Raw genomic sequence first — 25,176 nt, 5'->3', positions numbered from 1 at the left:
CCCCGCGCTACTGCTACCCCCTTCATCCTGTTTGCCTGCCCTGAGGCCTTGCTCCGCCTGTGGGGAGCCGTAATAACTTTAGCCGCCATGACATCGGGCCTCAGCGGACTGCTAGCGGCACTGGTGACCCTTCACCAGACACCACAGGTGGCGTAGTCGTTAATCAGCCACTCAACCCGGACAAGCCCACACCATCTCTTTGCAATGTGACGGCCCTGAGCACGGGTCAGGCCCGGGCCACGGCTGCATCCCTTCTCTTCAACACAGGGCCCGACGCCGAGTCCCCCAACACCCAGGGTAAAACACGGGCTTTCTGAGTAGAGGCGTCACAACCTGGCATAGTCGACAGGATATTGTGCCCACAGCAACGGAGAAGAGTGCCCATTGCTATCGGGTACTGTGTGCCTTACACCTTGAACTGTTGTTTTACACTTAAAATGGCGCCCGCCCAAGAAGAACAGGCACCATAATGCTGTGAAAAGACTGTCTTTGAACGCCTCCCATCGCGAGCTGAGCTCCCGTTTGGCGCCAAAAATGTGGACTCCCCCTTCCATCAGAGACTGTCCGCGGGGTAATGCCCATCAAACCGGATGGGTTGAACGAAGGTGGGCCTGTCAGCATTCCGCCCAGGAACCGCCCCGAAAGAGGAGGAAGAATAAAAGCAACAAGGTGCGGCCATGGCAGTCGGAGCTTGGCAGTCAACGGAGACAGACATGGATGCCTCTGGGGAACAAGACCATGCGTCTACTGAACCCGGTTCAGGCCCTTCAACCGGCAGAGAGCAAGGCGGCAGCGTGTTGACCCCGGGAGATATTGCATTTCTCCAGCAAGAAGCTCCGGAACTCCTAAGAAGGCAGAGAGAGGCCCAGGAGGCGGCGACGGCTGCGTGGCGGGAGGAGATGCTGCTGCGTATCCGGGACTGCCGCCAAAGAGTTGAGGTTCCAGGACAAGTCGACTCGGTGACAGAGGTCGAGGGTGACCTCGCGGCGGGTGAGTGTGCAACCCCTGCCCCGGCTGCAGAGCCTACCATGACTATCCTGGACCTCATGTCGGAGTACTTAGTTCCCCACGCGGTCACCTGGGAGCAAGTGTTAGCTCCAGAGCTGCAATCGGCAGCCATCGGTGGGGACCTGCGATGCCGCCCAAATCCTGATTCGGAGGTGCCTGAAGGTGCGGAGGAAACTACCGGCTCCAACCCGGACTGGTCCGCATCTACAGAGGACTCGCAGCAACCCGTTCTTACCCCGCTACCCGCACCAGCAGTAACCTTGCCCGAGGCTGAGGAGTGGGCCTGCGAAAACCAGGGGGGCAACCCAATGGGCTTCCCTCGGGAGACCCGGGCTGAAGCGCGAAGGAGGAGCCAGAGGTGCAGCGATCAGATATTCCAGCTGGCATGGGAGCAGCGTCGGCGGGAGCAGCGCTGTGAGCGCCTCGAGGTCAGGACCAAAGCTGCAAAGACTCGGGCGCGTCAGGAGGAGGCCACCCATCCCAGTCCCCGGTACGAAGGCCAAGTCGTCCGCTTTCATCATGAGGCGGGGTGGGGGTTCATCCAGTGTCCCCAGTTCCAGGACGATGTGTTCGTCAGCCGGCGGGACGTCGAGCCGCGCCTCAAGAAAGGACACCCCGGTCGGAACCTCCTCCCGGGCGACACAGTGACTTTCTCTCGCCACCAGGGGGAGCGTGGGTGGTACGCCCTGGACGTCCAAAAAGTGTCTGGGAGCGACGCTACCCCGCCCTCAGCCTCAGGTGACCGGCTAGCCTCCGTCGGGAGGAATGAGCCTTTTCCAAGAAGAGAGCCCGAGGTCTAAAGCAGCCCCCGGCTGCTGCTGTTGTTAAAGTTTTAAGTTCAATGCTGCTATTTTATGTTTTCCCCCTGTTTACAGAGACTTTGGTCCCTGCGGACTATGGCAGGCGGCGGACTGCGTTTGTATATAGTTATGTATCTATTTAGGTGCTTCCTATTGGTTTTATGTAAAACTGTGCCTCTTCTTCTACCTCAGACCTCAGAAGCAAAATCTGTCTGGAGTGGTTTTTGTGGAGGTCCAACCCTGGATCTTCATGCCCTGCAGCCACCCCAGGGCCCATGTAGAGGGTTTAGGGCAGGTCCCTCTTGCTACTGAACTGACCGTCGCCACTTCTAACAAGTCTGCTGCCATTGTCAAAAGTCTCTTGTCCTAATTTATGCTTTATACTTTTATAATTTTGTATTTTTGCACTTTTACACTTTTATACCTTGTTATGCAACGTTTAAGAAATGTGCCTCCCATAAAGGGATGATAGTTTTGTTATTATAAAAAGAAAAATTCCTGGGTGTTACTTCCTTTGCAGCCCGCGGACGTGCTGTGTTTTACCAGGGGGGAATGTGGCGCCCATGAGGGTTCGACCGCCACAGGAATGCTGCACTTCTTCAATGGAGTGTGGTGTTCCTCCTCTGAGGTAAGGCCGGTGTGATGGTGGTGACCTAACCTTTTGCATCCAACACCACATTTCCACGAGAGGGAGCTAGTATGCACTAGGTGCTGCTCCCCTGGTTACAGGGAGACTGGGGAACACAAAGTAGTAGGAACCAGTTAGTGGGTGTGGGTGGAGGAACAACTAGTTGGTTACACTTCAAATCTAGTACTTAATAGAATGCCATCTTTGATCTTGGTTCTTCTCTGGTCTTTTGGTCGTTTTCTGTCTCTTGGGTCCACCTTGATATTGGGATGAGTGGTAGGTTGCAGACAAGGAATGTCTCAACCCGGCCGAGGACCAGGATCAAGAAGGCCCGGGAGCTTTAGAGTGTGGCTCCCTAGCAAATGGGTCCCGGGGAGGATGCAGACAGAGCGGAACAAGCCACCTGTCCTCGCCTACCTGATCTATTCAGAGGGATTCCGGCTGCAAGAGGGGTACCGGCCCCCGACACCCGACCTTGTACTCTACGTCCAGGACGGGAAAGCCCGGTTAGGCCCTGAGGATCCCACCGGGCGTCGGATGGAGAGGAATTGCCACCCGACCCTACACCTGAGAGGAGCTCAGAGGGAGACCTGGCCTATCTACACACGCACAGACGGGAAAGGGTGAAGTCCGTAGTGCAGGAACACTCTGGTGTAGGGTCGCTACCGAACACTGGACTTCCTCGGAGGTAGTCGGAACCCCGTCTCTGGTGGACGCAGGACTCCGCGAGGAGCAGGGAGTCGCCTTTCTGCTAACATCTCTGAGTGAGTAAAGCCTTGGAAGTTCATCCCTATGGCCTCCGGACTGTTCATTATGCACCATACCACGCGACGCGGTGCCCGTACTCCCCGCGCTACTGCTATCCCCTTCGTCCTGTTTGCCTGCCCTGAGGCCTTGCTCCGCCTGTGGGGAGCCGTAATAACTTTAGCCGCCATGACATCGGGCCTCAGTGGACGGCTAGCGGCGCTGGTGACCTTTCACCAGACACCACAGGTGGCGTAGTCGTTAATCAGCCACTCAACCCGGACAAGCCCACACCATCTCTTTCTAATGTGACGGCCCTGAGCACGGGTCGGGCCCGGGCCACGGCTGCATCCCATCTCTTCAACACAGGGCCCGACGCCGAGTCCCCCAACACCCAGGGTAAAACACGGGCTTTCTGAGTAGAGGCGTCACACATACTCGAGCCCCACTGTCTTCTGTGATTTACATGCTCCAGACTCAGTACATGCTCCACCCCTACTGTCTCCTGTGATGTACATATTCCAGTCCCACTGTCTCCTATGATGTACATGCTCCAGCCCCACTGTCTCCTGTTATGCACATGATCCAGTCCCACTCTCTCCTGTGATGTACATGATCCAGCCCTACTGTCTCCTGTGATGTACATGCTCGAGTGCCACTGTCTCCTATGATGTATATGCTCCAGACCCACTGTCTCCTGTGATGTACATGCTCGAGTACCACTATTTCCTGTCATGTACACCTGTGTTGAGAACAACTTACAGCTGCGAGTTCTTTACAAAACTTATCATTACAAAGAGTTGCTTGCACTCCAGACTGATGTAAATCTGGAAAAGCAGTTGCGAGTAGCAACATGATCAATATCACCTAACATCAATCATGACACCAAAGAGAAGCAATTTCAGCCATCACATTATGGGTGAGTTAATTAACTGTTTGACCCAGTATAGCAGGATCACTTTTGAGTTGATAATTTTGCGCAGACCCCCGAATGATTATATAAATATTGAAATGGCCCTTGGCAGAATAAAAGGTTCCCCACCCCTGATTTAAGAAATACACACATTTCTTAGACCATCACCAACTGTGATCACAATCTTGATCACAGTCTACATCTTCTATACAACAAAGTAATTTGCATAATAGCTCCTCAGTGATAATAATGTAAAATGATTATAGATGCAAATCATTCTAATTGTGTCTATTACTAAGAAGTTCAGCCACAATATTTATATCAGAAGAGACAGAATAATAAAGTAAAGAGAGATCTGTACTAATCCTGCATCCCCTAGTATATATTTCAATATTATTTCTCTCTCCTACAATAAATCTGTGTTTTCAATTATAGCAAACTTTTGTGAGCATGCTAATGAAGTGACCGCGGGCAAGGCCGCGCATTGGTATCTATGATCTGGCCCAGCAAGATCCCCACACACAGACTCTATCTTGATAACCGTATCTTTACTTATATACATTTTTAACATAGCAGAACACAATAAATGACAAGCGTAAATGTTCACAGCAATAACGTGTACTTATAAGCTGACCCTCACTGTCCCTACTCACAACCCTCACTGTCCCTACTCACATGTTACCAGTCCTTTACTCCAGAAGGATGTGTCCCCCGTCGCAGGCCTGTCTGTCTTTGCAGGAGGGCGTCCCAGACGGAAAAAAAAACAGGAACAGCAGAATTCGCGGAAAGAAAGGAAGGGATACTTCGGCCTCTCGCCAGAGGTCCCGCTTACAGTCTCTCTGATCCGGATAGAAGCTCTGGTGGGTCCCCTTATGTTGTCCACACTCCAGTAGCAGGGAGTGTAACAGCTGAATCCTTCAGCAGTGCAGGAGCTGGGGAAGGCTCCGAGGATATGGTGTCAGATAGAAGAAATCACGTTGAGAGTCTATCCTGCGCCACACACGAGGGCCTGCACACCGTCCTGGCTCTTTTCACAGACCACAGCAGACTCTTCGCGCGCTTTTTCCTGCTTCCCACTTTGGTCACGTGACTCTCTAGGGCGGGACACAGGAGGCTCAGTCTTTTTCTCTGTCATCACACCCTGCGCAGGTGCAACCTCTGGCCACAAGGTGGCAACATCATCCTGTGTAATCACTTCTGTAACAGGCTCTATATCAATTATCACAGAACAGCCAGAGCCGGCCAGCTCCCTACACGCCCCCCCACTCAAAGGTTGGCAGTCCCTGCCAACGACCAGCTCCAGGGCGGCGATGGCTGTGGATGTGACAGGGGGCGGCTGGGAAGAGGGCCACACATATTGGTCTCTGTAGGACTGTCCTGGAGGTACCCCTGCAGTGGTCCTCGTTGTCCGTCTAACGGGTTGGATCCCCTCTCTCCTATCAGTCACCCCACTCTCTTTCCCAGTCGACATGTCAGTAGAGGAGGTAATCGGTTCAAGTGCGTCAGTCGGACGGACAGGGGTAGGCATGCATTCAGTCTCTACATCCCCGGGGTCAGTGTCTCCGACAGTATTAGTGATATCCATCTCTCTAGGTATCACAGTAGGGGAGTCAGGCTGGGAACGGCAGGGGCGCAACATATTACGGTGCAAAGTTCGGATGCTGCCGCTGTCTTCGCCCTGTACTCGATAGACGGGGCCACCGGGGTACGGCTGTCCAATTAGTCGATAGACTTCGGTCTCCCACTTGGGCCGGAGTTTCCCTTGCGGCTTCTTTATTCGGACTAGGACCAGTTGACCTACATTCAGTGGGTCTTCTTGTACCGGAAGTGGGTCAGCGTGCACTTGATCCTGAATTTGTCGGCCTACTAGCCGGTAGACAGTCTCCATTCTCTGGCGGTGTGTTTGTAGCCAGGAAGGATAGGTACCACAGGTATCTTATTCGGAGCTAGACAGTTGCAACTCATGGATGTCTTTGCCTGGACGGCCAAAGAGAAGGGTGTATGGGGTGTATCCGGTGACGGAATGGACCTGATTATTATAGGCCCACAGCAGTTCCGGGAGGAATCGAGGCCAGTCGGGCTTTTTGTCTTCAGCCAAAGTCCGGATCAGTTGTAAGAGGGTCCGGTTAAAGCATTCACACGCGCCATTCCCTTGTGGATGGTATGGGGTGGTCCTGGACTTCTTGATTCCATACATCCGTTGGAGTTCTTCAATGACTCGCCCTTCGAAACAAGCCCCCTGATCAGAGTGTAGCCGCTCCGGACACCCGTAGACCCAAACGAATTGCTGACAGATAGCCTGTGCAGCTGATTCAGCAGTCTGATCCTTGGTAGCAACAGCGACAGCGAATTTCGTGAAGTGGTCCACCATCACCAGACAGTACTGGTAGCCACTATTCGCCGTTCCGATCAACAGATAGTCCACCATCAACAGCTCGAGGGGCCTCGACGTCTTAATAGTCTGGACGGGGGCATGCTGCTCCGCGGACTTGTGGAATTCACAGGTACGGCATGCTTGACAGACGTTTTCAACCAACTTACGGAGCCCCGGACAAAAAATGAACTGCTGGGTCCACCGGAGGGTCTTGTCTATGCCGAAGTGGCTGTTCCTCCTGTGAGCTTCGCCCACCATCTCATGGGCCAACTGCACCGGGACGACAATCTGCAAACACTCCTGCAGCATATGGGATAAAAGGGCCCTGCGACACAGGACTCCATCTTTCACGATCAGCCGATCCCACTGGGCAAGCAGAGCCAAGGCTCCGGTCGATAGTCGGGCTCTCACTTCGGAGGGCGGTGTCTCTTGTTTATTCACATACTGTTTCAGTAAGACTGGCTCGGGATCTCGATCTTGAAGCTTGGCCCATTCTTGCTGGGACAGGGGAGATCCCACTACGGCTTCAATCCCTCCTACCGCATACTGGCGGCTATCTTCTATTTGCTTTGCGAGCCGGGCAAAGTCAGGCATCTCATCTTCCTCCAACTCTTCGTCCCGGTCCCCCACTGGCGGGGATGATGTCACTCTAGACAGGCTGTCAGCATTCTGATTCTCGTTCCCCGCTCTGTATTTAATTTTGTACTGGAATCTAGAGAGCCTGGCCATCCAGCGCTGTTCCATTGCCCCTAGTTTGGCATTCTCTAGGTGGGCAAGAGGGTTGTTGTCCGTCATGACCAGCACCTCCGCTCCTGTCAGATAGCCGGCAAATTTCTCCGTCATAGCCCAAGTCAGAGCCAAGAGTTCCAAGCGGAAGGAGCTGTAGTTGACGGGATTCTTTTCGGTGTCACGGAGAGACCTACTGGCATAGGCTATCACGCGTTCTTTATTATCTTGAACTTGAGAGAGGACCGCCCCTAGACCTTGAAGGCTGGCGTCGGTGTGCAACTGAAACGGTAATGTGTAGTCTGCATATGCCAGAACAGGGGGTGATGTTAGAGCAGCCTTAAGTGCCTGAAAGGATTTTTCTCGGTCAGGCCCCCAACTGATGCGTCGTCCTCTGGGGCTGTTCGCGGTCCCTCGGAGAACCTCATGCAGTGGTTCAGCAAGCCGAGCAAAGTCCTTGACAAACCGACGGTAGTAGCCTGCTAGCCCCAGAAAAGCCCGGACTTCTTTGACGGTAGTTGGCTGCGGCCACTCTTGAACGGCTGCTATCTTCTCCGGAGAGGGCTGGACGCCTTCGGCCGAGATCCGGTGACCCAAGTAGTCGATTTCCTGCTGGAACAGACGGCACTTGCTGGGCTTCAACTTCAAGCCGTGTCGCCTCAAGCGCTGGAACACTTGGCCAAGCTTGTGAAGATGATCTTCAAAGGTGGCGGAGTATACCACGATGTCGTCAAGGTATATCAGCGTAAACTCAAAGTTGAAGTCCCCCAGACAGCGTTCCATTAGTCTCTAAAAGGTCCCCGTTCAAGCCGAACGGCATCTGGTCGAACTCATACAGGCCCATGGGAAGGATGAAGGCGGTCTTTTCCCTGTCCTTCTCACTCATTGGAACCTGCCAATATCCACTGGCCAGGTCTAGAGACAAAAAATATTTGGCCTTCTTCAGGGCGGTCAGTGACTCTTCGATCCGAGGAAGTGGATATGAGTCCCGGATAGTGCAAGCGTTCAGCCTGCGGTAGTCCACGCAAAACCTTAGGGAACCATCTTTCTTTTTGACTATCACCACGGGTGCAGCCCACGGGCTCTGGCTTTCACGTACCACTCCGGCGTGTAGCATAGATTCTAACAGGCTTTTCACCTCCTGGTATTGCTGAGGTGGTATCTGCCGGTACCTCTCGCGGATAGGGGGGGTATCGCCCGTGGGTATCTCATGCTGGATACTGGTGGTACACCCAAAATCTGTGTCATGCTTTGCAAAGGAGTCTTGGTGTTCCCGCAGGAGTTCCTCCACTTGAGACACTTCTTGTTTGGTGTACTGAGACGTGTCTAGCTGCACTTTTTCCCGTAGTTTTCGCCCAATGTCTTCATCGTCTACTTGAGCGTTTATGGCTGAGACGGTTACCGTCCAGTCACCTTCTGTAGACGGGGTGAATTCTAGGGGCCCAATGGGATTCACTTCCCGTGGGTAGAGCATATACCCGGGCAAGTTGAGTGCCGGCTTCAAGGGCTAGGCCTAAGTATGCGGTGTTGTTTAGCCTGACAGGGACTCTCCCGTTCCTCACGACGGCTAGAGTGCGAGCAACTAGTGGGTTTAGCTTACCCCCACTTGGGGTCCTCGGCTCGATCAACACTTCAACCCCCTCAAGTTGTTGGTGGGTGTTAAGGGGTAAGGAAATGACTGTCTCTTTTTCAGCGGGCAAAGTAATCCGGGTACGGCGTGGCACCGTAATGGTGGCTAGGGCTAGTTGTTCCTCTGCCATCTGTTGAAGTCCAACGGTCCGGATTACGCGCTGGAACGCCAGACGAGTCGGCTTATGTTTGGTGACTTTCTGCCAGTATTTGGGTCCTTTTCTTGTCAACAGCATAAGATCCAGGTCTTTCAAGATGTTCATTCCAACTATCACTGGGGTCTCGGAGCCGAAACCTTCCTTGACGATGACGATCCCTCGTTTCCCTAAGTCCTGTCCGCAGGCCTTTGTGTCCATCCAAGCAACTCCGTTCACTGGAATGGGTAGATTATTAGCCGCAATAATCTTAATGGCGGTGTCTGGGTCACGAGCAGTTCTTGGTTTGAGGTAATTTTCGTAAAACTGTTCAGAGATCGTGGTCACTTGTGACCCGGTGTCCATCAGTCCCTGTACGGCAATTCCTTCCAGGACAACTTCAAGTGTCGGGCTATTCACGGCAAGAGCACTCCGCCATCGGCTCTGTTTTTCCACACCCCTCTCCTTGGCCTCCCCTGCTGCGCGAGCCTCAGCTGCAGGGGTGTCTAGTTTAACAGCGGCCATTGTGGTGAGGCCCGGCGTGGTAGCTCTGCTTGTGGATATGGCTGGGGTTCCATTCGCTGGTCTGATCAAAATTCCTTTCGCTGGGGTGACTGAGGGTTTGTTCGTTGGTGCGACGGAGGTTGTTGCGGAGGGAAGTGTTGAGGACAACGATTTGCCCTATGGCGAAGATCACCGCATGACCAACACTGTCCCACAGGACGACTAGGCTGTCTTCGCTGGTCTCCCTATCGGTCTAATGTTAACTGTAATATCTGTCTCTGTAAGTCTGCTACCATCTGTTGCAGGTCTTCCGTGTCACTGTTCGGATTTTTAATGTCAGATATGGATCTGCACGCAGCACCTTGAATCCCCACATCCATGACGGGTCCCCTTGAACGTTCTATGGCTTCCTGTTTGACTTCAGCAAAAGTAAGATCCAGCATCATCCGGATCAAGTCCTGTAACGTGCGGTTAAGATACTGGTCTCTCAGTCCTATTACAAATTGGTCTCTCAGTACCAGGTCACGAGAAGCCATACCCGCTGGTTGCTCCCCTTTTCCACAGGTTTGTTCAAGGAGTACCTGAAGGGCGTTCGCATATTGGGGAATATTCTTCCATTCAAGCTGCGTCCGTCTAAAGAACTTGTGTCGCAGTGTTCCCTGGTATGTGGTCGGCCCATAGGTGTTCTCCAGCACCCGCACCAAATCATCTACTGTACGCTGGCCCCTGACCGTCTCCAGTCTGACTGTCGTCCATGCCTCCCCCTCTAGCGTCAGTACCGCCATTTCTGCCAAGGTCTTAGGGTCAATATTATACATTTCCCCCAGTATCCGGACTTGTTCCGCCCACTCTGGTACAGGGTAGTTTCGTCCGCCAAATTTCCTGACCTGATTCACAATAGACACCGGCGGGGCTTTCTGACTGTACACATGGCCTGGGTGGGAATCCTGTTGATCACAGATCCTGCCGACTACGCCAGATGAAGTGACCGCGGGCAAGGCCGCGCATTGGTATCTATGATCTGGCCCAGCAAGATCCCCACACACAGACTCTATCTTGATAACCGTATCTTTACTTGTATACATTTTTAACATAGCAGAACACAATAAATGACAACCGTAAATGTTCACAGCAATAACGTGTACTTATAAGCTGACCCTCACTGTCCCTACTCACATGTTACCAGTCCTTTACTCCAGAAGGATGTGTCCCCCGTCGCAGGCCTGTCTGTCTTTGCAGGAGGGCGTCCCAGACGGAAAAAAAAACAGGAACAGCAGAATTCACGGAAAGAAAGGAAGGGATACTTCGGCCTCTCGCCAGAGGTCCCGCTTACAGTCTCTCTGATCCGGATAGAAGCTCTGGTGGGTCCCCTTATGTAGTCCACACTCCAGTAGCAGGGAGTGTAATAGCTGAATCCTTCAGCAGTGCAGGAGCTGGGGAAGGCTCCGAGGATATGGTGTCAGATAGAAGAAATCACGTTGAGAGTCTATCCTGCGCCACACACGAGGGCCTGCACACCGTCCTGGCTCTTTTCACAGACCACAGCAGACTCTTTGCACGCTTTTTCCTGCTTCCCACTTTGGTCACGTGACTCTCTAGGGCGGGACACAGGAGGCTCAGTCTTTTTCTCTGTCATCACACCCTGCGCAGGTGCAACCTCTGGCCACAAGGTGGCAACATCATCCTGTGTAATCACTTCTGTAACAGGCTCTATATCAATTATCACAGAACAGCCAGAGCCGGCCAGCTCACTACACTAACGTGAAATTCAGCAGGTAACAATGTGCACGGCCATTGGTGAAGTGTTACCAATCAGCAGCTACAATATCACAATTTTCTATTAGAATGGCACAGCTGCATCTTCTGTGTTTGACTTTCGGCATCTATAACATGTAGCTATTAGTGATGAGCGAGCACTAAAATGCTCGGGTACTCGTTGCTCGGGTCGAGCACATTGGAATACTCGGGTGCTCGACCCGAGCAACGAGCCCAAAGTAAGTCTATGGGAAACTCGAGCATTTTTCAGGCTGCTCCACCCGGTGGTCTGCAGAGGGCGTAAAAATTGCCCAAATCGATGGGAACAGTGCTCAAATGACATGGGAACAGCATGGGGAGGACCCCTGGAAGCATCTCAGACTCCCAGATCACTGCTGTCAACAACGTTGTCGGAGTATTACGCCACTTTTACGGACTCACAATAAAACATACAAAAACGAAACCAAAATGGATTTTCCTGGGAAATATGTTAATAAACATCCTTACCAGGGTAATGACTTGTATATAAGGCAAAATAAATAACCAAAAACAAAAATACTCCTCCACACCTTGGGCTATGTTCACACGTAGCGTTTTTGATGCGTTTTTGCACTTTTGCATTGCTTCCAACAAAGACAAATGCATTCACCAGGAAATGTCATTTTAACATTTTACAACCTTATCTAGCCATGTGGAGTGTGACACATCATCAGACTCATGCATACAGTGCTGAAAAGACATGGGAACAGCATGGGGAAGACCTCTGGAAGCATCTCTGACTCCCAGGTCACTGTCTAAAAGTGTGTCCATCATAAGTGATCCTTGGCGCATGCGAAGATGCCTCCCGCCATGCACCTGTCGTTGCAACAATCACCGTCCACGTCCTTGTCCCAGTGCAGCATTCAGTTGTCCCTACCCCATTCCTTGGAATGCAAGCGCAAGTATGCAGCCAGCCACCCACCAACCCACAGGCTGCAATACTATACTGCCAAATTTTTCACAGCTGCTTGCACTTGAAATGTGGCCTTTTAGGCTCGTGGAGGCGGAAGATTTTCATAACCTCATGCCGGCGGCGGCCGGGTGTCCATACTCGGTCCCAGCCGCCAGTGTTTCTCCCGGTATCGTCTCTGCCTTTCACAAGCACGGGTCCCACAACATTACCCGTGCCCTCCCCAGTGCACTTACTGGGAAGGACCGCCTAACCACAAACATGTGGACAGGTGAATGTGGCCAGGGACGGTACGGAGCCAGTCCACAGCTGTTTTTGCTGAGTTGTATTTCACCACAGCCATATTCTTTAGCTTGGTGAAAGGACTTGGGAAACCATATCTACCCAGCTATCATTTCTCCCAGGAAGTCCTTTAAAGCTGCTTTCACTTGAAATGTGGCCTTTTAGGCTCGTGGAGGCAGAAGCTTTTCATAACCTCATGCCAGCAGCGGCCGGGTGTCCATACTCGGTCCCCAGCCACCACTGTTTCTCCCGGTATTGTCTCCACCTTCTACAAGCACGGGTCCCACAACATTACCCGTGCCCTCCCTAGTGCAGTTACTGGGAAGGACCGCCTAATCACAAACACGTGGACAGGTGAATGCGGCCAGGGATGGTACGGAGCCAGTCCACAGCTTTTTTTGCTGAGAGTTGTATTTCAACACAGCCATATTCTTTTGCTTGGTGAAAGGACTGGCATAGAGGGAAACCGTATCTACTCTGGGTGTCATTTCTCCCAGGAAGTCCTCTAAAGCAGCTTTTTCAGAAGCAATGGCAGCCTGTCCAACATCAACTCGCACTTCTCTGTGGTGCTTTTTACACACAAACATCTTTCTTTGCGCATTTAATTTCATGACTACAGAGTTGGGCAATGGACTGATCTTCAATCCGGTTTGAGAAATAACATGCATAAGCACGTCCGATCAACATTTAAAAAAACAGCCATACTTTTCTTAGCCAGGGCTGCTTCTAGGCAGGGTTGGACAGACCCACCAGAAAACCGGAGACTCCTCCGGTGGGCCCTGGCTTCTCCTTCAGGAGAGTTCATAGTGCCGAGGTGAGGCCTTGATGATGATAGAGGCCACCATCTGCTTAGTTTTCTGTTACTTGGAATGCAAGCGCAAGTATGCAGCCAGTCACCCACCCACAGGCTGCAATACTAAACTGCCAGATTTCTGGGCAGCTGCTTGCACTTGAAATGTGGCCTTTTAGGCTCATGGAGGCGGAAGCTTTTCACAACCTCATGCCTCGTGTCCATACTCGGTCCCCAGCCGTCACTATTTCTCCCGGTGTTGTCTCCGCATTCTACAAGCGCGGGTCCCTGAACATTACTGCTGGTACTTTTCTGTGGGAAATTGCTTGCCTCCTACCAGCCTGGAATATTTCCAGTAAACTATGGTACGACGCCATGGTATTAGCACTGCCCCCAGTAACAGTAGCGAACCCATCCCCAATTTCCTTCTCAGGAATTTTATTTGGTAGACTGAGTGGCTGCCCAAATACATTATTTTCTCACAAAGGAGCTGAAGATAGAGTGGCAGTTGGTGCAAGTTTCTCCAGCCTGTTAGATATTAGAGGGTGAATGGCAGCACATTGGATCAGTAGTTAGCACTGAAGCCTTGCAGCGCTGGGATCCTGGGTTCAAATCCCAGCAAGGACAACATCTGCAAGGACTTTGTATGTTCTCCCCATGTTTACGTGGGTTTCCACCTCAGTAAAAAAGCAGCCATAGAGTGTCCGGTAACCTTCCCACACACTTTTCTTAGCCAGGACTGCTTCTCGGCAGGGTTGGATGGTCCCACCAGAGAATAGTCTGGTGTGCCCTGGCTTCTACATCAGGAGAGTTCATGATAGCACTAACATTGTAGCTGCTATGGGGCTCTTGAGCGGGGGAGAAAGGTGAGCCCTCAGAATCAAATCTTCTGGTGGGTACAATGTTTTTCAATCTGAAACAGCTTCTCAGTGGGATTTGTATCTCACCACAGCCATATTCTTTAGCTCGGTGAAAGGACTGGCATAGAGGGAAACCATATCTACTCCGGCTGTCATTTCTCCGTCACCAGGTTCCGCCCATTGTCACACACGACCATGCCTGGCTGTATGGTCAGCGGTGAGAGCCACAGATCATGTTGCTGTGTTACAGCTTTTAACAACTCTGCAGCGCTGGGAGGTTTGTCACCTAAGCTTTAAGCATGTTATCTTCAGCACCGCCTGTTGCCGCTTGGCCAAGGCAGTGCTGCAGTGCTTTCAGCTTGTGACTGATGGGGTCATTTCGGAGATGGAGGAGGAGGTGCAGGATCTGAACAATGTGATTACATTGAGGTTACATTGGTGACTCTGTTTTTATACTAAAGAAAGATCCTACTGTTTTTTTTTCTTATGTTATTTTTTAAGGCAAATGCATTCACTGGGAAATGTCATTTTAACATTTTACAACCTTATCCGGCAATGTGGTGTGTGACACATCATCAAACACATCCTGTTTCATTGATGATGGATGAACTCTGAAAGACACATAGAGCAGGGCCACAGTAACGAGTACGACATGTTCCCATTAGAAAGGAGAGAGTCTGCTATACAGTTATAGGGTATGCAGTGAGTCCAACGGCTGACCAAATTTAGGAAAAACCCCACTAAGAAATTAAAGACACATAGAGCAGGGCCACAGTAACGACAAATTCCCATTAGAAAGGAGAGCGTCTGCTATACAGTTATAGGGCATGCAGTGAGTCCAATGGCTGATCAAATTTTGGAAAAACCCCACTAAGAAATTAAAGACACATAGAGCAGGGCCACAGTAACGAGTACGACATGTTTGCATTAGAAAGGAGAGAGTCTGCTATACAGTTATAGGGTATGCAGTGAGTCCAACGGCTGACCAAATTTAGGAAAAACCCCACTAAGAATTTAAAGACACATAGAGCAGGGCCACAGTAACGAAAAATCCCCATTAGAAAGGAGAGGGTCTGCTATACAGTTATAGGGTATGCAGTGAGTCCAACGGCTGACCAAATTTAGGAAAAACCCCACTAAGAATTTAAAGACACATAGAGCAGGGCCACAGTAACGAAAAATCCCCATTAGAAAGGAGAGGGTCTGCTATACAGTTATAGGGTATGCAGTGAGTCCAACGGCTGACCAAATTTAGGAAAAACCCCACTAAGAATTTAAAGACACATAGAGCAGGGCCACAGTAATGAGTACGACATGTTCCTATTAGAAAGGAGAGAGTCTGCTATACAGTTATAGGGTATGCAGTGAGTCCAATGGCTGACCAAATTTAGGAAAAACCCCACTAAGAAATTAAAGACACATAGAACAGGGCCACAGTAACGACAAATCCCCATTAGAAAGGAGAGGGTCTGCTATACAGTTATAGGGTGTTCAATGAGTTCAACGGCTGACCAAATTTAGGAAAAACCCCACTAAGAATTTAAAGACACATAGAGCAGGGCCACAGTAACAAGTATGACATGTTCCCATTAGAAAGGAGAGGGTCTGCTATACAGTTATAGGGTATGCAGTGAGTCCAACGGCTGACCAAATTGAGGAAAAACCTCACTAAGAAATTAAAGACACATAGAGCAGGGCCACGGTGACGACAAATTCCCATTAGAAAGGAGAGAGTGTCCCATAGTGTTGGCCTATGCAGTGTATGCAAGGGCTGCCAGAAATTTGGAGGCACTTCAATGCCCCTTGGAAGAGACATGGAGGTCAGAGGGCTTCCTCAAAACAATGTTCCCATTATTAGGAAGTGGGTCTCCCATAGTGTTGACCTATGCAGTGAAAGCAAGGGTTGTCAAAAATTTGGAGGCACTCCAATGCCCCTTGGAAGAGACGTGGAGGAGGGCCTCATAAAAAAATGTTCCCATTAGAAAGGAGCGGGCCTCCTATACTTGTAATGCCCATGCACTAAGCTGACAAACATTTACCCCTGGGGGGTATACATGAACATACTGTATAATTTATTTTTTTTACGGGCATCATAAACACCCTTTAAAAAAATTATGCATCACGTACCACGGTCACCCTGGTGATATGGTGGTGGAGGATGAGGAGAAGGAGGAGGACAAGAGCAAATAGCCAAAATCAGGAAGCATATACCCATGTCTGGGTGTGAAGAGGTGCATGGAAATACACCACCCAAGAAAAGACCCTGGATTTGAGTTTATGTTACGCTGCTATCATTCGGTGGTGTTGAGAAGTCTGGACCAATCCAGCCCTTGTTCATTTTTATAAGAGTCAGCCTGTCAGCATTTTCAGTTGACAGGCGGATGCGCTTATCAGTTATAATTCCACCAGCGGCACTAAAAACCCGCTCTGATAAAACGTTGGCGGCAGGGCAGGCCAGGACCTCCAAGGCATAGAGAGCCAGTTCATTCCACGTATCCAACTTGGATAACCAATAATTATAAGGCACAGAGGAATCACGGAGGACGTTGGTACGGTCGGCAAGGTACTCCCTCAGCATCTTCCCAAACTTTGCACTCCTTGTGAGAGTACCCCGCGCCTCAGGGCCAGTGCGATGGGAGTGGCTGAGAAAACTCTCCCAGAACTTTGACAGTGTTCCCCTGCCTCTGCTGGACTTAAATTGTGTCTCTCTCGCCTGTACTCCTTGGTTGTCCAACGAAGTGTGCCCTCTGCCGCCAGCATTTTCAGATGGGAATTTTTTTAATAGTTCCACAACAAGGGCCTTCTGGTACAGCCCCATTTATGTAGACCTGTCCGCCTCAGGAATAAGAGATATAAAATTCTCCTTGTAGCATGGGTCTAGAAGTGTCACCAACCAGTAATGACTGTCACCCAAAATTTTGAGAACGTGAGGGTCATGGGAAAGGCAGCGTAACATAAACTCAGCCATGCGTGCCAGACTACTAACAGGCAAGACTTCCGTGTCCTCACCAAGAGGATGACTGACCATGCTCTCCTCCTCCTCTTCCTCCTCCTCCATTCTGTCCTCTGGCCATCCACGCTGAACAGACGGTATGACAGCTGTGCAGGCAGTACCGTCTATAGCGCATGAAACTAGCTCCTGTCCTTCCTCCTCCTCCTCCTCCTCTTCCTCATTGTCACCCAATCCACGTTGGGATGAGATGAGGCTGGGCTGTGTGTAATCACCCTGTATGGTTCCTTGCTCCATCTTATCGTGCTCCGCCTGCAATGCATCCTCTTTGATTGTGAGCAGAGAGCGTTTCAGAAGACAGAGAAGCGGGATGGTGATGCTAATTATGGCGTCATCGCCGCTCACCATCTTGGTGGAGTCCTCAAAGTTTTGGAGGATGGTACATATGTCTGACATCCATGTCCACTCCTGATGTCTTATGTGTGGAGTCTGAACTGAATTCCAACGGCCTTGTTGATGCTGGTACTCAACAACTGCCCTCTTCTGCTCACAAATCCTTCCCAACATCGGCAGTGTAGAGTTCCAATGCGTGGGGACATCACACACCAGTCTGTGAGCCGGAAGCTGCAAACGCTGCTGAAACACGGCAAGGGTGGCGGAAGCTGTAGCTGACTTTCTAAAATGGGCACACAGGCAGCGTACTTTAACAAGCAGATCCGGCAGCTCTGGGTAGGATTCGAGAAACCGCTGAACCACGAGGTTAAGCACATGGGCCAGGCATGGTACGTGTGTGAGCCGCCACCAGGTTCCGGCCATTGTCACACACGACCATCCCTGGCTGTAGGTTCAGCGGTGTGAGCCACAGATCTGCCTGCTCTTTCAGAGCTGTCCACAACTCTTCAACATTGTGCGGTTTGTCACCTAAGCATATTAGCTTCAGCACAGCCTGTTGCCACTTGGCTGAGGCAGTGCTGCAGTGCTTCCAGCTTGTGACTGATGTGGTCATTTCGGAGATGGAGGCTGAAGAGGAGGAGGAGGCTGAGGAGGATGAGGTGCAGGAGCTGTAGACCATGCAGGCAACCCTGATTGACCTAGGGCCCGCAATCCTTGGCGTCGGGAGGACGTGTTCCATCCCAGGGTCCGACTGGGTCCCAGCTTCCACTATGTTAACCCAGTGTGCCGTCAGCGAGATGTACTGTCCCTGCCCACAAGCATAGTGGCGGCTGGGGACCGAGTACTGAGGGACGGCCACCGACATCAGGTTGCGGAATGCTTCCGTCTCCACGAGCCTAAATGGCAACATTTCGAGCGCAAGCAGCCGTGAAATGTGAGAATTTAGTAGTGTGGCCTGTGAGGCGTTGGCTGCATATTTGCGCTTGTGTGGCGCCCCTGAGGGTTCAGTCGCCACAGGGGTACTGCACCTCAGACTGAGGTGTGGTATCTCCTCTCCGAGGTAAGGAAGGAGCACCTCTCAGGACTCAGCCATCCATCCAACACTACACCGCTCCCACCTGAGGGGGGCTTTAAGGCACCATAGTGCTGCCCCAGCCAGGATAAGAGGAGATGGGGGGGAACAAAAGATAGGGGAAACCATGTAGTGGGTGAGGGTGGAGGACGCACTTAGAGGTTACACCACAAAATTCATATTTAATAAACGGCCATCTTGGGCTTATGGTCTTTGATTGTGATCTTCATCACTGAACGTGGCTTTCTGTGTAAACCTGCAGATGATTGAAGATACACGGTCCTCGTGCTCTGGCCTTGAGGCGAGGAGCGGGCTAGAGTTAACGGCAGTCTCTACCCGGTCAAGGTCCCTACCCAAGAAGACCTGGAGGGGAGCAGAGGAGACAAGCTCCACAGGCAAAAGGATCCCAGGGGGATGCAGACGGAGCGGCATACGCCACCTGTCCTCACTATTCTGGCCTAGTCAGAGGGATTCCTGCTGCAAAAGGGGTACTGGCCCCCGATATCTGGCTTTGCTACTCCATGTCCTAGTCAGAAAAGCCCGGAGGCTTGGAGGATCCCACCGGATAACGGACGGAGCGGAGTCGCCACCCTTACCCTTGTTCTGTGTATAGCCAGAGGGAGACCCAGCCTTGTAACACGCACCACATACGGACAGGAGAGGACCTAGTGGGAAAGTCTAGGAACACTCTGGTGCAGGGGGTCCTGATTGATGCACCCAAACTACCCGGAGTGTGCTGAACCCCTTCCTGGTGGCCGCAGCGTGCCATGAGGAGCAGGGAGAAGCCTTGCAGCTGTGCATCCTACCGTGAGTAAAGCTTGGAAGACTACCCCTATGGCCTACGGTCCTTTATTGAAGCGCGGCACTGCACCACACCGCACCACATCTCCCACTACAACTCCCATCCTCCTGCTCCAGCTGCCCTGAGGCCCTGCTCCGCCTGTGGGGAGTAGTACCATCTGCTGCTGCCACTACATCCCATCTCAGAGGACTGAACACAGCACTGGTGGAGGATCACCAGAAACCACAGGTGGCGTAGTCATTTAATCCACTCGATTAACACCAAACCCTGATAGCCCATTAAATCTTTTAATGTGACGGCCCTGGGCACGGAACGGGACTAGGCCACGACTGCAATCCCCCAAAAAACATCTGACCCAGCTCCGAGTACCCCCATCTCCCAGGGTGGGCTGTGAGCGTCACACTTGCGTTCCAAGGACTGGGGTATGGACAACTGAACGCTGCGCTGGGACAAGGACATGGACGTGCTTCCTGATGCTGCTATTTGAGAGTGCGCAATGACAGGTGCAGGGCAGGAGGCATCTTCGCAAGTACCATGGACAGGGGATTGGATTGCATGCACAACAGCGGAAGAAACAATGGTTCCACCTGCAGACACTGTTCGTGGACCCTGGGGTGGTGCAAATGGCCTTTTTGGGGTTATCGGCAGAGTCTTTAAAAAACAACCAGACTCGGGAAGACCTAACAGTTGTACTGGCAACTTCCTTCGTGTTGGTGTTATGGGAAACAGTTGCCTGCCTTCTTTCTGAGGCCACCACACTGCTTCTTCCTGCCTGTTGGGGTGCTCTGCCTCCCTCCCCCTATTTGCTGTTGTCCTCGCTCTGCATGTCCTCCTGCTAGGTTGAGTCAGTTACTATATCATCCACCACCTCGTCTTCCACTTCCGCACCCTGCTCCTCCTCCTGACTTTCTGGCAATTGTGTCTCATCATCGTCCACCTCTTGTGACAATTTCCCACCGTCGCCTTCGTGTGACCGTGGCTGCTCAAATATTTGAGCATCGCTACAAGCGATCTCCTCTTGCCCCGCTTCAAGTGGACCGGGCGAGAGGCCCGAATCTATAAATGGAAAAGTGAACAGGTCTTCAGAGTGTCCAAGTGTGGGATCAGTTGTCTCCGGGCACTCGGCATGGTGGGAGGAAGGAGGATCAGGGTAAAGAATATGCGGTCCAGACTCACGGCTACTGAGACTTAACCATGTGGAAGACAGCGTGGTGGTGGTGGTGGCTAAGTGACTGGAAGCAATATCCGCTATCCAACCAACAACCTTTTAAAACTGCTCTGGGTTCAATAGTGGTGTGCTGCGGTCCCCTAGGAATTGGGACAGGAAGGTTGGGCGAGAAGATGTGGGTGTTTGTTGTGGCACAATTTCAGCTTGCCCATGGCCTTTTCCTCAGCCTCTGCATGCACCATCACGTCCAGTTCCCCGTCCCTTGCCACGTGCCTTGCCCATTTTAAATGGAGGACAGTATGACGCGCCCCCTGGGCTGTGGGGCACTCGGCAGCCGGGCCTCTGGTTGCTTGGGGGATATCACGGTGGCTGGCCCGGTCCGTGACCCAGGGCGGTCAGTAAAAAGGGGAATAATAGGGGATTTGGAAAGTTCGTGACACCACCTGTGGAATGCGGCTAAGGGGTGCCGCCGCTGCGGAGCAGTCCTCTGGAGCTGGTGTTATGGCAGCAGGGATGGTGTGGCTCTCCACAGGTAGAGCCAGCTCCAGGGCAGCGTGGGGTGTAATGGATGGTGGTGCAAGGGAGAGACAGCAGGACGGTCCCGGAGGAAAGACGGACACTCACACGGGGGTAAGCTTCAGTACCTTTACTGGTGATGCTGCAGGCACGGTCCAGGGTACTCCGGACGAAGGGCGCACTTTTGGACTCTCCCCAGTGAGCGAGTATAGGGTCTCCTGATCCGTGGCTTTACTCTCTAAGCTTCTGGCCTGCCTGGAACTAGGCCTAGCTTGGTTACTGTCTCTCCTTGCATCTGCTGACCTGGTGGTAGGGCCTTCTCTTTGGAGCTCACTCTCCCTGGACGCTGGGGCCTCCGTGACTCCTAGCCCTGGTACTGTAATCAGCATTTGGTGAACCTGGGACCTGTAGTCCTCCAGGGGTTCCGGTGGTTCCTACTGGGTGTAAAGAGTCCCTGTAGGCGCGGACCCGGTGTCCGGTATCTATATCAGGGTGAGCCTGGTATGCTCCTCTGCCCCCTCGCTACTTCTTCCTTCTCCTCTCGCCTTCGGCCACACTCAGGGCCCTCACTAGGCTTTCACTCGTGCTGTAGGCCTTGGCTCGCCTAAGCACAGCAGCCAGCGTGCTGCCTCTTCGCTACTCTCTGAGCATCAGCACGCTCTCAGACTCTCTCTGTCTGACTGAACTCACTAACAGACTGCACACTGAACTCACTGAACTGCCTGGCTCCACCCTCCATATATATATCCCTAACGGGCTCCCTCTGTTGGTCTGAGGTGGTAGGGTGGAGGTGTGTAAATGTGTGAGGGCCTCTTGTGGAGAAGTCCATCCACTCACCCTTCTGGGTTCTGTGGCACCAATGCGCAGCAGGGCGCCACAAGTATCTTCCACGCTCACTACAAATGACTGAGTTTGGAGCAAACTTATATGTGATCCATGTGATGGAGAAAACAGAGTTTTAAATACCTGGCCTGTAGGTAACTAGTTTGAACAGCAAACTGCTGTGAATTGCTTCACTGACACACTGAAGGAAATTTTTAATGGAGGACAGAAATGGCAGTATTTTCTGACAACATATATGTGATCCGTGTGACGGAGAAAACAGAGTTTTAACTACCTGGCCTGTAGGTAACTAGTTTGAACAGCAAACTGGCGTGAATTGCTTCACTGACACACTCAAAGAAATTTTCAATAGAGGCCAGAAATGGCAGTATTTTCTGACAACGTATATGTGATCCGTGTGATGGAGAAAACAGAGTTTTAAATACCTGGCCTGTAGGTAAGTAGTTTGAACAGCAAACTGCTGTGAATTGCTTCACTGACACACTGAAAGAAATTTTTAATGGAGGCCAGAAATGGCAGTATTTTCTGACAACGTATATGTGATCCGTGTGATGGAGAAAACAGAGTTTTAAATACCTGGCCTGTAGGTAACTAGTTCGAACAGCAAACTGATGTGAATTGCTTCACTGACACACTAAAGGAAATTTTTAATGGAGGCCAGAAATGGCAGTATTTTCTGACAATGCATATGTGATCCGTTTGACGGAGAAAGCACAGTTTGAAATAGCTGGATTTCTAGCGCTGTAATATGGAAAGGACTTGGCTGTATTCTGCAGTGCCAACAAGCAAATGGCGCAGAAAAACGGTGTTCTCTGGATTGCTTTTTAAGCAAATAATGTGGATTAAGATCCAAAAAAAAGTATTCCTGGCTCCTGATACCTGGGCCTTTGTCTATAAATATCTAACAGTAGGAGAAGGCAGAATTAGAATGGAGCCTCTTGTGCTATATGCACTGCAGTCTGCTATATACCCTGCCTGCCTATATACACTGCCTGCCTCATATCTCTGCAGATGGATTAGTTAGTCCTGAAAAGGACTGTTTGTTAAGATGGATATGTGTAATGTACGGTTTTTCTCCCTACACTACCTAATACACAAGCAAATCTCTCCCTGACGCAGCAGCACCTCTCCCTACTCTGCCTAATTCCGGAGTGACTGTAACGAGCACAGCGGCGCCAGGTCTGATATAGACCTGATGACGCTATGCAGCCATCCAATCACTGTAATGCCACAACCACCATGGCTGCGGCATTACAATAAGTTGCAGGCAATCCCTGCATTTTGATTGGCGCTCTAAGGAGCGCTAAACATGCAGGGTGGAGACCCGAGCTCCTGCCGAGCAACCCCGGAAATACTTGGCGAGCACCGAGCATCTCGAGCAGTGAGATGCTCGGGTGAGCACCGAGCAGTAGCGAGTATGCTCGCTCATCACTAGTAGCTATTAAATCTTTTTTATATATTTTTTTAAATTAATATAGAAAGCAAATTAGGAAGTACATCCAACATTCTAAAAACTGTACAATGCCCATAAATCTAGATAAATTCTTTTTTGCTGGATTATAGGCATTACACTTTCAATTATGCACATTACCACAGCTAGAAAAACCATTGGACTACATAATTGTGCAAAGGTTTTATATTGAGACTAATCTTTTACATCATTTAGGCTGTGTTCACATGTACTAATCATGTTCAGGCTTTTAACCACAGCAGCCCTGTGCCACAGCAGCCTTAAAGGGAATCTGTCACCCCCTGGGAGATATCAGACCTCTACTATGGGCCATACAGGTTATAGAAAAGTAAATGTATACATACTTGTATGGCCCATAGTAGAGGTTTGATTGCAGAGAAATGTGTTTTTATTAACTCGGTTTTGCACATGCTTGGCGTCCCCCGGACGACAAGAAATCCCCGCCTGTCTGCTTAGTAATCCCTGTAATCCCCACCTATGTGTTTAGTTAGCATATTGCCCCCCTCCCCTGCACGTCACAGGGTCTGTGACATGCACTGGTCTAGTGATGGGTAAAATGCGATTTTTTGGTGAGCCGGCTCTTTTGGCTCCGAAAATGGCTCTTCATTTCCTATTACCTTTGGCTTTAAATTTGAAGCCAAATTCTGGTATATTTTAACCCATGATTGTATACCTTTTAGTAAAAATCTACACATGTGCCAATTTATGACATAAAACAGAATAGTTTTCAGAATAACCAGATTTTATATTATTTGCTGTAAAAACTTTAACAAACACAAAATGAACATGCAAAATAGCAACAAGATCCTAATTATCAGTGCCACATTTTAAAGCTACCTTCACACTTGGCAGGTTGGCTGTGGGCTGTCTGCTGCAAACAGTCTGCAGCAAAACTGCAGTGTCAAATGTGGCATCTGCATCCAGGTGGATTTAGAGAAGGAATTTGCTGCGGAATTCACCCGTCCATTGACTGCAATGAATTTCGCATATCGGATATTCTGCACATACTGACATGCTGCTGCTGAAGCCAATTTCACACCTCATGTCAGATTCTGAATTTTTCCACGAAGTGAGAATGTGTTTTGGATAAATACCATTGCCACTGTTGGCTTCTGTAAATGCCATGGAATTTCCACGCTGATGATCTGCATGGAAACTCCGCTGCAAATCCACAAAGTGTGAAGGCAGCCTAAAATTGTCTTTAGGGCCCATTGGATAGATAAACTAAGTGCCATAGCTTGGATGGACTGATTCAGTTTATTTCTTCTGTTATTACCTGTTTTGGAAAAGACTGTTTTTTTGGCGTCCCATCAAGGACCAATGTCTTTTGCCATCACTAATATAATGTCATTAAAGGGGTTGGATCACATGGGCATTAGTGCCATTAATTGAAGAGAACTTTTTAAAATAGGTATATTCTCCATATACTTATTTTAAAAATTCTGCTTCAATCCTGCTGGTATTCCATAAAAACCTATGTAACTGTTTACATGGGTTTCCATGGAAGTTGTCCTGTGCTGGAGCCCTATTCAGCAAAAGACACACAGGATGCGACCATGTTGTCGGCCAGCGCTCGCTGACTGACCGCATGGACCATGCAGCACCCGAGCCTGCGATCCAGTGATGCTCAATCCAGCGATGGTATATTTGCAGAGGAGATCCTTATCTGCCCTGCCCATATGCATCGCTGGATCATTTGTTCTCTTCCATTCAAGTGAATGAGAGAGAACAAGGGACGCACATTTACATCCGCTGTTTCTCCCTCGCTCAGCGAGGATTTACAAGCTGGCGGTAAATAACTATAATCAGGCTAAATCCAGATGTCAGTGTTCCTTTAATAAAGTGCCTGACTGCCTGCCTGCTGC

Source organism: Phyllobates terribilis, unplaced genomic scaffold (assembly GCF_046119375.1).
Source record: "Phyllobates terribilis strain yellow unplaced genomic scaffold, ASM4611937v1 Scaffold_2__4_contigs__length_985480577, whole genome shotgun sequence".
In the NCBI taxonomy this organism is placed as follows: Eukaryota; Metazoa; Chordata; class Amphibia; order Anura; family Dendrobatidae; genus Phyllobates; species Phyllobates terribilis.
This window is presented reverse-complemented; position numbering follows the sequence as displayed.